This window comes from Halictus rubicundus, unplaced genomic scaffold, assembly GCF_050948215.1.
Source record: "Halictus rubicundus isolate RS-2024b unplaced genomic scaffold, iyHalRubi1_principal scaffold0151, whole genome shotgun sequence".
Lineage (NCBI taxonomy): Eukaryota > Metazoa > Arthropoda > Insecta > Hymenoptera > Halictidae > Halictus > Halictus rubicundus.
The window spans coordinates 418,682-431,379 of record NW_027488692.1 but is presented as its reverse complement, the minus strand read 5'-3'; positions in this window follow the sequence as shown (position 1 = coordinate 431,379).

The window sequence follows — 12,698 nt, the reverse complement described above, 5'->3', positions numbered from 1 at the left end:
AAAAGATTCTATTTGTAAATTTCGTATCCCTTGGGCCGCTTTCCCAATGATTTTCTCTACTTTAATGGCTTTTAATAGCAATTCTTTTTCGGTGCACATGTTGCGCATGGAACGTACTTCTTTAATAAAATCTTCTACCCCAATATCGTCATCTCCGTTTAGCGTTGGAATATACCGTATAGCATCCTTGGCTCGTAGCGTTGGAGTACAGTCTGTTGTTCGTTCAGAAGCTTCATCGTTCACATCATTATTGATTGTGACTATCGGTGGTGCTGTTCGAGTTGTGGTGGTTTGTTCAGCTCGTTCTTGTTGTATGGCTGTACTTGCACCATCGTCGCCCGTTATTAGGGATCCGAACTCGTCAGTTGTCACTGTTCTAATACTTACGCCCATCCGTTGATCAGCGAGGTTCTTGCCGAGGATCTCTATTTCCCTAATACGTTTTTTATTTTCTTCGTCAGCTTGTTTCGTTAGTAGCACGAATTGCCTTTGAACTTCCGACATTTCTTTTTCATGTCGTTCGTTTTGCTTTTGCATAGCATCTAGGATTGCTCTTAGATTGGGGTCTACACCTGTAGAGGTTGAAGCTTGTTCTCCGTTCTTTGTCATTATTGTAACCTTTTCGTCGTCTTGAATCTTGACTGCTGATGCTACTACCTCTTACGCGGTAATAAATAAATGAAGCCAGAGTTTTACCTTAGTGATTGCCGTAGCACGGGGCGGTTCCGTAGAAAGCTCCAAATCGACTGGTTCACTGGATTCGTTATAGTGCAGTTGTCTTCAGAGTTGACCGTAGTCCCAAGGAGTGGCTCTTCCGTAGTAGAGTTGTCGTTGGTTTACTTGAAGATCGATTTGCACTATCCTGGCAGGATCGCCAAAATGTGACGTAAACTGGGTGAAAATACTTGAAAGAAGGAGAGTGGGAGTTACCCAGCTCTTTATCCCGTTCTTTACTGACAAAAAGTATAAGTTTATTTAAGACAAAGTTACAAAACGGAGGTTCAGCCAAGATTGACTGCCCTGGGAATGTTCCCATACTTATAGCTTGACCTTATTGATTAGTAATGCATTTTTTTGGGGGCTTTCGAAATCAGGCGGATGTGATTTGACTAATGCTGTTGCGTACGCGTGTATCGAGAAATGCTGTGGTGTCGAGGTGAATGCTCGGGGAATGCTGACTTGTGCAAATGACTCGGGAAATGCTGTGGTGTCGAATGGAATATGATCTGGTATAGCTCGGGGATTTTTAGGACGTTACAATAGGATAGGATAGAGGATTGGATAGGATAGAGGATAGGATATGATAGAGGATAGGATAGGATAGAGGATAGGATAGGATAGAGGATAGGATAGGATAGAGGATAGGATCGGATAGAGGATAGGATAGGGGATTGGATAGAATAAAGGATAGGATAGGATAGAGGATAGAATAGGATAGAGGATAGGATAGTATAGAGGATAGGATATAATAGAGGATAGGATAGGATAGAGGATAGGATACGATAGGGGATACGATAGGATATGATAGAGGATAGGATAGGATAGATGATAGGAGACGATAGAGGATAGGATAGGATAGAGGATAGGATAGGATAGAGGATAGGATATGATAGAGGATAGGATAGGATAGAGGATAGGATAGGATAGAGGATAGGATAGAGGATAGGATAAGATAGAGGATAAAATAGGATTGAGTATAGGATAGGATAGAGGATAGGATATGATAGAGGATAGGATAGGATAGAGGATAGGATAGGATAGATGATAGGATAGGATAGAGGATAGGATAAGATAGAGGATAGGATAGGATAGAGGATAGGATAGGGGATTGGATAGGATAGAGGATAGGATAGGATAGAGGATAGGATACGATAGAGGTTACGATAGGATAGTATAGAGGATAGGATAGGATAGGGGATAGGATAGGATAGAGGATAGGATAGGATAGAGGATAGGATACGACAGAGGATACGATAGGATAGGATAGAGGATAGTATACGATAGAGGATACGATAGGATAGGATAGAGGATAGGATAGGATAGAGGATAAGATAGGATAGAGGATAGGATAGGATAGAGGATAGGATACGATAGAGGTTACGATAGGATAGTATAGAGGTTACGATAGGATAGTATAGAGGATAGGATAGGATAGGGGATAGGATAGGATAGGATAGAGGATAGGATACGACAGAGGATACGATAGGATAGGATAGAGGATAGTATACGATAGAGGATACGATAGGATAGGATAGAGGATAGGATAGGATAGAGGATAAGATAGGATAGAGGATAGGATAGGATAGAGGATAGGATAGGATAGAGGATAGGATATGATAGTGGATCGGATAGGATAGAGGATTGGATAGGATAGAGAATATGATACGGTAGAAGATAGGGGATTGGATCGGATACAGGATAGGAGGCGGTAGAGGATAGGATAGGATAGGATGGAGAATAGGATAGGATAGAGGATAGGTTACGATAGAGGATAGGATAGGATAGGATAGAGCATAGGATAGGATAGAGGATAGGATAGGATAGATCATAGGATACGATAGAGGATAGGATAGGGGATTGGATAGGATAGAGGATACGATAGGACAGATGATATTATAGGAATGAAGATAGGATATGATAGAGGATACGATATTATAGAGGATAGGATAGGATAGAGGATAGGATAGGATAGAGGATAGGATAGGATAGTGGATAGGATGGGATAGAGGATAGGATAGTATAGAGGATAGGATAGGATAGAGGATAGGATAGGATAGAGGATAGGATAGGATAGAGGATAGGATAGGATAGAGGATAGGATACGATAGAGGATACGATAGGATAGGATACAGGATAGGATAGGATAGAGGATAGGATAGGATAGAGGATAGGATAGGATAGAGGATAGGATAGGATAGAGGATAGGATAGGATAGATGATAGGATAGGATAGAGCATAGGATACGATAGAGGATAGGATAGGGGATTGGATAGGATAGAGGATAGGATAGGACAGATGATATTATAGGAATGAGGATAGGGTATGATAGAGGATACGATATTATAGAGGATAGGATAGGATAGAGGATAGGATAGGATAGAGGATAGGGTAGGATAGAGGATAGGATAGGATAGAGGATAGGATAGGATAGAGGATAGGATAGGATAGAGGATAGGATAGGATAGAGGATAGGATAGGATAGAGGATAGGATATGATAGAGGATAGGATAGCATAGAGGATAGGATAGGATAGAGGATAGGATAGGATAGAGGATAGGATGCGATAGAGGATACGAAAGGATAGGATAGAGGGTAGGATAGGATAGAGGATATGATAGGATAGACGATAGGATACGATAGAGGATAGGATAGGATCGAGGATAGGATAGGACAGAGGATACGATAGGATAGGATAGAGAATATTATAGGATAGAGGATACGATGGGATAGAGCATAGGATACGATAGAGGATAGGATAGGGGATTGGATAGGATAGAGGATAGGATAGGACAGATGATATTGTAGGATAGAGGATAGGATAGGATAGAGGATAGGATAGGACAGATGATATTATAGGAATGAGGATAGGATATGATAGAGGATACGATATTATAGAGGATAGGATAGGATAGAGGATAGGATAGGATAGAGGATGGCGGGAGGGGTCCCCGATCTGAGCGGGGTTCAATTCGGCTTCCGGGAGGGTCTCTCCACCGTCGACGCTATTCGGCGGGTGAGGGCTCTCTCGGAGGCCTGTACGAGGGGGGGCGGTGTTGCGTTGGCGATATCCTTGGATATCGCTAACGCGTTCAACACCGTCCCCTGGGATCGGATAATGGAGGCCCTGGTCTTCCACCGGGTGCCTCTGTATCTCAGAAGGGTAATCGGGAGCTATCTCTCCGACAGGGGTATAGAGTATCCCGGCCGGTACGGGATGGTGCGCAGGGGCGTCGTGCGCGGGGTTCCGCAGGGCTCGGTGTTGGGCCCGTTGCTGTGGAATCTTGCGTACGATCGCGTCCTGCGGGAGGAGATGCCTCCCGGGGTCAGCCTGACGTGTTACGCCGACGAAACGCTGGTATTGGCCACCGGGAGGTATGCGAAGGAGGCCATCTGCCTGGCGGAGCGCGGCGCGTGGCGCGCGGTGCGCGCGATCCGGTCGCTGGGCCTAGAGGTGTCCGTCGAGAAAACCAGGGCCATGTGGTTTCTCCGCTCGGCCCGGTTGGCGGCGCCTCCCCAGTGCTGGATCTGCGTGGGGGAGGGGATGGTCAAGGTCGGGTCCCAGATGCGGTACCTGAGACTCGAACTTGACGGCCGGTGGCGTTTTGACCGCCACCTTGAGTCGCTGGCGCCCCGGGCGGAGAGGGCGACCGCTGCGCTCGGTCGCCTTCTCCCGAATCTCAGGGGACCCTGTGGACGGGTGCGTCGTCTGTTCGCGGTGGTGGTGCGAGTTTTGGTCCTGAACGGAGCCCCTGTATGGGCGCACGATGTCTTGGCTAGGGGGCGCAGTGGCGGCACACGGTCGCTGCTGCGTCGCATCGAGCGCAGGCTGGCCATAGGCATCGTGCGGGGGTACCGCACCATTTCATACGCGACGGCGATGGTGATGTCGGGGCTGATCCCCCTCGAGCTGGAGGCCCGCGTGTTGGCGGATGTGCATACACACTCCAGGGAACTCCGGCTCCGGGGGGTGGCCCCGGATCAGGCGCGGCTCATGGTGGATGAGCTCAGGCGACATGCTCGGCGGCACGCAGCCCGGGAGTGGCGCGATAGCCTTCCCGGGGCGAGGGAGGGCGAGAGGCGGGCCGTTCGGGCCATCCTCCCGGTGTTCGATCAATGGAACAGGGGATGGATGGGGCATAGGGTCTCCTACCGTGTGACGCAGGTGAAGAGCGGGCACGGGTGCTTCGGCGACTACCTGTGTCGCATCGGGAGGGAGACCGAGGAGGCGTGTCACCACTGCGGCGAGCCGCGGGACACGGCGCAACACACTCTGGAGGAGTGTCCGGCATGGGGGGGAGAGCGCCGTGCCCTGCGGCGCGCGGTGGGCCACGACCTCTCGCTCCCGGCTGTCGTCGCTGCGGCAGCCGGTGGCGAGGAGGCGTGGAGGGGGTTCGCTTCCTTCTGCGAGCGGGTTATGCTGCGGAAGGAGGCTGCGGAACGGGATCGGGAGCGTAATCACGATCCCGGCCAAAGGGGGGGGGAGGCGGCGCAGGGTACGCCCCGGGGGCGTACCCCCGTTGCGACGCCTCTGACGCGAGCGGGGACGCCCTTGATGATCTCGAGGCGGGGGATCGGATATCCCCTTACACTCGGTCACCAACGGCGTCCCCGGAGGCCGCCGGGCATCTCGGGCGGGGGCTCGGATGCTCATCGGGCGGCCTAACAGGGGGGGAAGGCGCCACGTCGTCCGTTGCGTGGTGCCTTCGGATAGAGTAGGTACGGGAGGGGGCCGCGTCCCCCCCCCTGGGTGGTATGCTAAGGCGGGGGCACACCGGATTGACATGCGGGCGCAGAGCACGGGTGCCCCCAGGAGTCTAGGGACGGACGGGGAGGAGTTAGTGGGTATACTCGGCGTTGCACCAACCAGCCGAGGAGTCCCACATAACCCGGACCCCCCCCCGGGGGGGGGTTCGGGTATCCGTAACGAGATTACCTCCTCGAAAAAAAAAAAAAAAAAAATAGGATAGGATAGAGGATAGGATAGTATAGAGGATAGGATAGGATAGAGGATAGGATAGGATAGAGGATAGGATGCGATAGAGGATACGAAAGGATAGGATAGAGGGTAGGATAGGATAGAGGATATGATAGGATAGACGATAGGATACGATAGAGGATAGGATAGGATCGAGGATAGGATAGGACAGAGGATACGATAGGATAGGATAGAGAATAGGATAGGATAGAGGATAGGATAGGATAGAGGATAGGATAAGATAGAGGATATGATAGGATAGACGATAGGATAGGATAGAGGATAGGACAGGATCGAGGATAGGATAGGACAGAGGATACGATAGGATAGGATAGAGAATAGGATAGGATAGAGGATAGGATAGTATAGAGGATAGGATAGGATAGAGGATAGGATAGGATAGAGGATAGGATGCGATAGAGGATACGAAAGGATAGGATGGAGGGTAGGATAGTATAGAGGATAGGATAGGATAGAGGATAGGATAGGATAGAGGATAGGATATGATAGAGGATAGGATAGGATAGAGGATAGGATAAGATAGAGGATAAGATAGGATAGAGGATAGGATAGGATAGAGGATAGGATATGATAGAGGATAGGATAGGATACAGGATAGGATAGGATAGAGGATAGTATAGGACAGAGGATACGATAGGATAGGATAGAGAATATTGTAGGATAGAGGATAGGATGGGATAGAGCATAGGATACGATAGAGGATAGGATAGGGGATTGGATAGGATAGAGGATAGGATAGGACAGATGATATTATAGGAATGAGGATAGGGTATGATAGAGGATAGGATATTATAGAGGATAGGATAGGATAGAGGATAGGATCGGATAGAGGATAGGATAGGGGATTGGATAGAATAAAGGATAGGATAGGATAGAGGATAGAATAGGATAGAGGATAGGATAGTATAGAGGATAGGATATAATAGAGGATAGGATAGGATAGAGGATAGGATACGATAGGGGATACGATAGGATATGATAGAGGATAGGATAGGATAGAGGATAGGATGCGATAGAGGATACGAAAGGATGGGATAGACGGTAGGATAGGATAGAGGATAGGATAGGATAGAGGATAGGAGAGGATAGAGGATAGGATATGATAGAGGATAGGATAGGATAGAGGATAGGATAGGACAGATGATATTATAGGAATGAGGATAGGGTATGATAGAGGATAGGATATTATAGAGGATAGGATAGGATAGAGGATAGGATCGGATAGAGGATAGGATAGGGGATTGGATAGAATAAAGGATAGGATAGGATAGAGGATAGAATAGGATAGAGGATAGGATAGTATAGAGGATAGGATATAATAGAGGATAGGATAGGATAGAGGATAGGATACGATAGGGGATACGATAGGATATGATAGAGGATAGGATAGGATAGAGGATAGGATGCGATAGAGGATACGAAAGGATGGGATAGACGGTAGGATAGGATAGAGGATAGGATAGGATAGAGGATAGGAGAGGATAGAGGATAGGATATGATAGAGGATAGGATAGGATAGAGGATAGGATAGGATAGAGGGTAGGATAAGATAGAGGATATGATAGGATAGACGATAGGATACCATAGAGGATAGGATAGGATCGAGGATAGGATAGGACAGAGGATAGGGTAGGATAGGATAGAGAATAGGATAGGATAGAGGATAGGATAGGACAGAGGATAGGATAGGATAGAGGATAGGGTAGGATAGAGGATAGGATAGTATAGAGGATAGGATATAATAGAGGATAAGATAGGATAGAGGATAGGATACGATAGAGGATACGATAGGATAGGATAGAGGGTAGGATAGGATAGAGGATAGGATAGGATAGAGGATAGGATAGGATAGAGGATAGCATAGGATAGAGGATAGGATAGGATAGGATAGAGGATAGGATAGGATAGAGGATAGGATAGGATAGAGCATAGGATACGATAGAGGATAGGATAGGGGATTGGATAGGATAGAGGATAGGATAGGAGAGATGATATTATAGGATAGAGGATAGGATAGGATAGAGGATAGGATAGGATAGTATAGAGGATAGGATAGGATAGAGGATAGGATAGGATAGAGGATAGGATAGGATAGAGGATAGGATAGTATAGAGGATAGGATAGGATAGAGGATACGATAGGATAGAGGATAGGATAGGATAGAGGATAGGATAGGATAGAGGATAGGATGGGATAGATGATAGGATGGGATAGAGGATAGGATAGGATAGAGGATAGGATAGGGGATTGGATAGGATAGAGGATAGGATAGGATAGAGGATAGGATACGATAGAGGATAGGATATGATAGTGGATCGGATAGGATAGAGGATAGGATAGGGGATTGGATAGGATAGAGGATAGGATAGAGGATAGGGTACGATAGAGGATACGATAGGATGGGATAGAGGATAGGATAGGATAGAGGATAGGATATTATAGAGGATAGGATAGGATAGAGGATAGGATATGATAGAGGATAGGATAGGATAGAGGATAGGATAGGATAGATGATAGGATAGGATAGAGGATAGGATAAGATAGAGGATAAGATAGGATCGAGGATAGGATAGGATAGAGCATAGGATAGGATAGAGGATAGGATAGGATAGAGGATAGGATACGATAGAGGATATAATAGGATAGAGGATAGGAAAGGATAGAGGACAGGATAGGATAGAGGATAGCATAGGACAGAGGATAGGATAGGATATGATAGAGGATACGATATTATAGAGGATAGGGTAGGATACAGGATAGGATACGATAGAGGATAGGATAGGATAGAGGATAGGATAGTATAGAGGATAGGATAGGATAGACGATAGGATACGATAGAGGATAGGATAGGATCTAGGATAGGATAGGACAGAGGATACGATAGGATAGGATAGAGAATAGGATAGGATAGAGGATAGGATAGGATAGAGGATAGGATAGGATAGAGGATAGAATAGGATAGAGGATAGGATACGATAGAGGATAGGATAGGATAGAGGATAGGATAGGATAGAGGATAGGATACGATAGAGGATAGGATAGGATAGAGGATAGGATAGGATAGAGGATAGGATAGTATAGAGAAGAGGATATAATAGAGGATAGGATAGGATAGAGGATAGGATATGATAGAGGATCGGATAGGATAGAGGATTGGATAGGATAGAGAATATGATACTATAGGCGATAGGGGATTGGATCGGATACAGGATAGGAGACGGTAGAGGATAGGATAGGATAGGATAGAGAATAGGATAGGATAGAGGATAGGTTAGGATAGAGGATAGGATAGGATAGAGGATAAGATAGGGTAGAGGATAGGATAGGATAGAGGATAGGATACGATAGAGGATCGGATAGGGGATTGGATAGGATAGAGGATAGGATAGGATAGAGGATAGGATGCGATAGAGGATACGATAGGATAGGATAGAGGATAGGATATGATAGTGGATCGGATAGGATAGAGGATAGGATAGGGGATTGGATAGGATAGAGGATAGGATAGAGGATAGGGTACGATAGAGGATACGATAGGATGGGATAGAGGATAGGATAGGATAGAGGATAGGATAGGATAGAGGATAGGATAGGATAGAGGATAGGATAGGATAGAGGATAGGATATGATAGTGGATCGGATAGGATAGTGGATTGGATAGGATAGAGAATATGATACGGTAGACGATAGGGGATTGGATCGGATACAGGATAAGAGGCGGTAGAGGATAGGATAGGATAGGATACAGAATAGGATAGGATAGAGGATAGGATAGGGCAGAGGATAGGATAGGATAGAGGATAGGATAAGATAGAGGATAAGATAGGATAGAGGATAGGATAGGATAGAGGATAAGATATGATAGAGGATAGGATAGGATAGAGGATAGGATAGGATAGATGATAGGATAGGATAGAGGATAGGATAAGATAGAGGATAAGATAGGATAGGGGATAGGATAGGATAGAGCATAGGATAGGATAGAGGATAGGATAGGATAGAGGATAGGATACGATAGAGGATATAATAGGATAGAGGATAGGAAAGGATAGAGGATAGGATAGGATAGAGGATAGCATAGGACAGAGGATAGGATAGGATAGGATAGAGGATAGGATAGGATAGAGGATAGGATAGGATAGAGGATAGGATAGGATAGAGTATAGGATAGGATAGAGCATAGGATACGATAGAGGATAGGATAGGGGATTGGATAGGATAGAGGATAGGATAGGACAGATGATATTATAGGAATGAGGATAGGATATGATAGAGGATACGATACTATAGAGGATAGGATAGGATAGAGGATAGGATATTATAGAGGATAGGATAGGATAGAGGATAGGATATGATAGAGGATAGGATAGGATAGAGGATAGGATAGGATAGATGATAGGATAGGATAGAGGATAGGATAAGATAGAGGATAAGATAGGATCGAGGATAGGATAGGATAGAGCATAGGATAGGATAGAGGATAGGATAGGATAGAGGATAGGATACGATAGAGGATATAATAGGATAGAGGATAGGAAAGGATAGAGGACAGGATAGGATAGAGGATAGCATAGGACAGAGGATAGGATAGGATAGAATAGAGGATAGGATAGGATAGGATAGAGGATAGGATAGGATACAGCATAGGATACGATAGAGGATAGGATAGGGGATTGGATAGGATAGAGGATAGGATAGGACAGATGATATTATAGGAATGAGGATAGGATATGATAGAGGATACGATATTATAGAGGATAGGTTAGGATACAGGATAGGATACGATAGAGGATAGGATAGGATAGAGGATAGGATAGTATAGAGGATAGGATAGGATAGACGATAGGATACGATAGAGGATAGGATAGGATCTAGGATAGGATAGGACAGAGGATACGATAGGATAGGATAGAGAATAGGATAGGATAGAGGATAGGATAGGATAGAGGATAGGATAGGATAGAGGATAGAATAGGATAGAGGATAGGATACGATAGAGGATAGGATAGGATAGAGGATAGGATAGGATAGAGGATAGGATACGATAGAGGATAGGATAGGATAGAGGATAGGATAGGATAGAGGATAGGATAGTATAGAGAAGAGGATATAATAGAGGATAGGATAGGATAGAGGATAGGATATGATAGAGGATCGGATAGGATAGAGGATTGGATAGGATAGAGAATATGATACTATAGGCGATAGGGGATTGGATCGGATACAGGATAGGAGACGGTAGAGGATAGGATAGGATAGGATAGAGAATAGGATAGGATAGAGGATAGGTTAGGATAGAGGATAGGATAGGATAGAGGATAAGATAGGGTAGAGGATAGGATAGGATAGAGGATAGGATACGATAGAGGATAGGATAGGGGATTGGATAGGATAGAGGATAGGATAGGATAGAGGATAGGATGCGATAGAGGATACGATAGGATAGGATAGAGGATAGGATATGATAGTGGATCGGATAGGATAGAGGATAGGATAGGGGATTGGATAGGATAGAGGATAGGATAGAGGATAGGGTACGATAGAGGATACGATAGGATGGGATAGAGGATAGGATAGGATAGAGGATAGGATAGGATAGAGGATAGGATAGGATAGAGGATAGGATAGGATAGAGGATAGGATATGATAGTGGATCGGATAGGATAGTGGATTGGATAGGATAGAGAATATGATACGGTAGACGATAGGGGATTGGATCGGATACAGGATAGGAGACGGTAGAGGATAGGATAGGATAGGATAGAGAATAGGATAGGATAGAGGATAGGTTAGGATAGAGGATAGGATAGGATAGAGGATAAGATAGGGTAGAGGATAGGATAGGATAGAGGATAGGATACGATAGAGGATAGGATAGGGGATTGGATAGGATAGAGGATAGGATAGGATAGAGGATAGGATGCGATAGAGGATACGATAGGATAGGATAGAGGATAGGATATGATAGTGGATCGGATAGGATAGAGGATAGGATAGGGGATTGGATAGGATAGAGGATAGGATAGAGGATAGGGTACGATAGAGGATACGATAGGATGGGATAGAGGATAGGATAGGATAGAGGATAGGATAGGATAGAGGATAGGATAGGATAGAGGATAGGATAGGATAGAGGATAGGATATGATAGTGGATCGGATAGGATAGTGGATTGGATAGGATAGAGAATATGATACGGTAGACGATAGGGGATTGGATCGGATACAGGATAAGAGGCGGTAGAGGATAGGATAGGATAGGATACAGAATAGGATAGGATAGAGGATAGGATAGGGCAGAGGATAGGATAGGATAGAGGATAGGATAAGATAGAGGATAAGATAGGATAGAGGATAGGATAGGATAGAGGATAGGATAGGATAGAGGATAGGATGCGATAAAGGATACGAAAGGATAGGATAGAGGGTAGGATAGGATAGAGGATAGGATAGGATAGAGGATAGGATAGGATATGATAGAGGATAGGATAGGATAGAGGATAGGATAGGATAGAGGATAGGATAGGATAGAGGATAGCATAAGATAGAGGATATGATAGGATAGACGTGTGGGAGTCGGGTGAAATGACTGAGGCCGTGTTCGCGGGTATACGTCTTTATTCGTCGGTGGACCGTCAACCGTCCTATACCGACGTTCGCGAGCGAGTGTCGATCGCATGCCTTCGACCGACCGATTCTCCCTCGCGTCAGTCGATTGTTTAACAGATGGCGACCGTCCCCGAAGCCGATCTTCACGTGTTTCTCTGCGGCTTTCCGAGGACGGTCGCCGCCGCGTACACAATGTATGTTTGTCGGTGGTCGGCGTGCTCTTTGCGCGGGCCGCCACATCACCCCCCTTGGTGAAATTAGGGGTTCGCTCGCTTTTATTTATCGCTACAAGTTTACTATTTACAATACTATATACATTGTTGCTTACAAACTACTTACACTAATGACTAAATCTAAGGAGTCGCCGCATAGCGG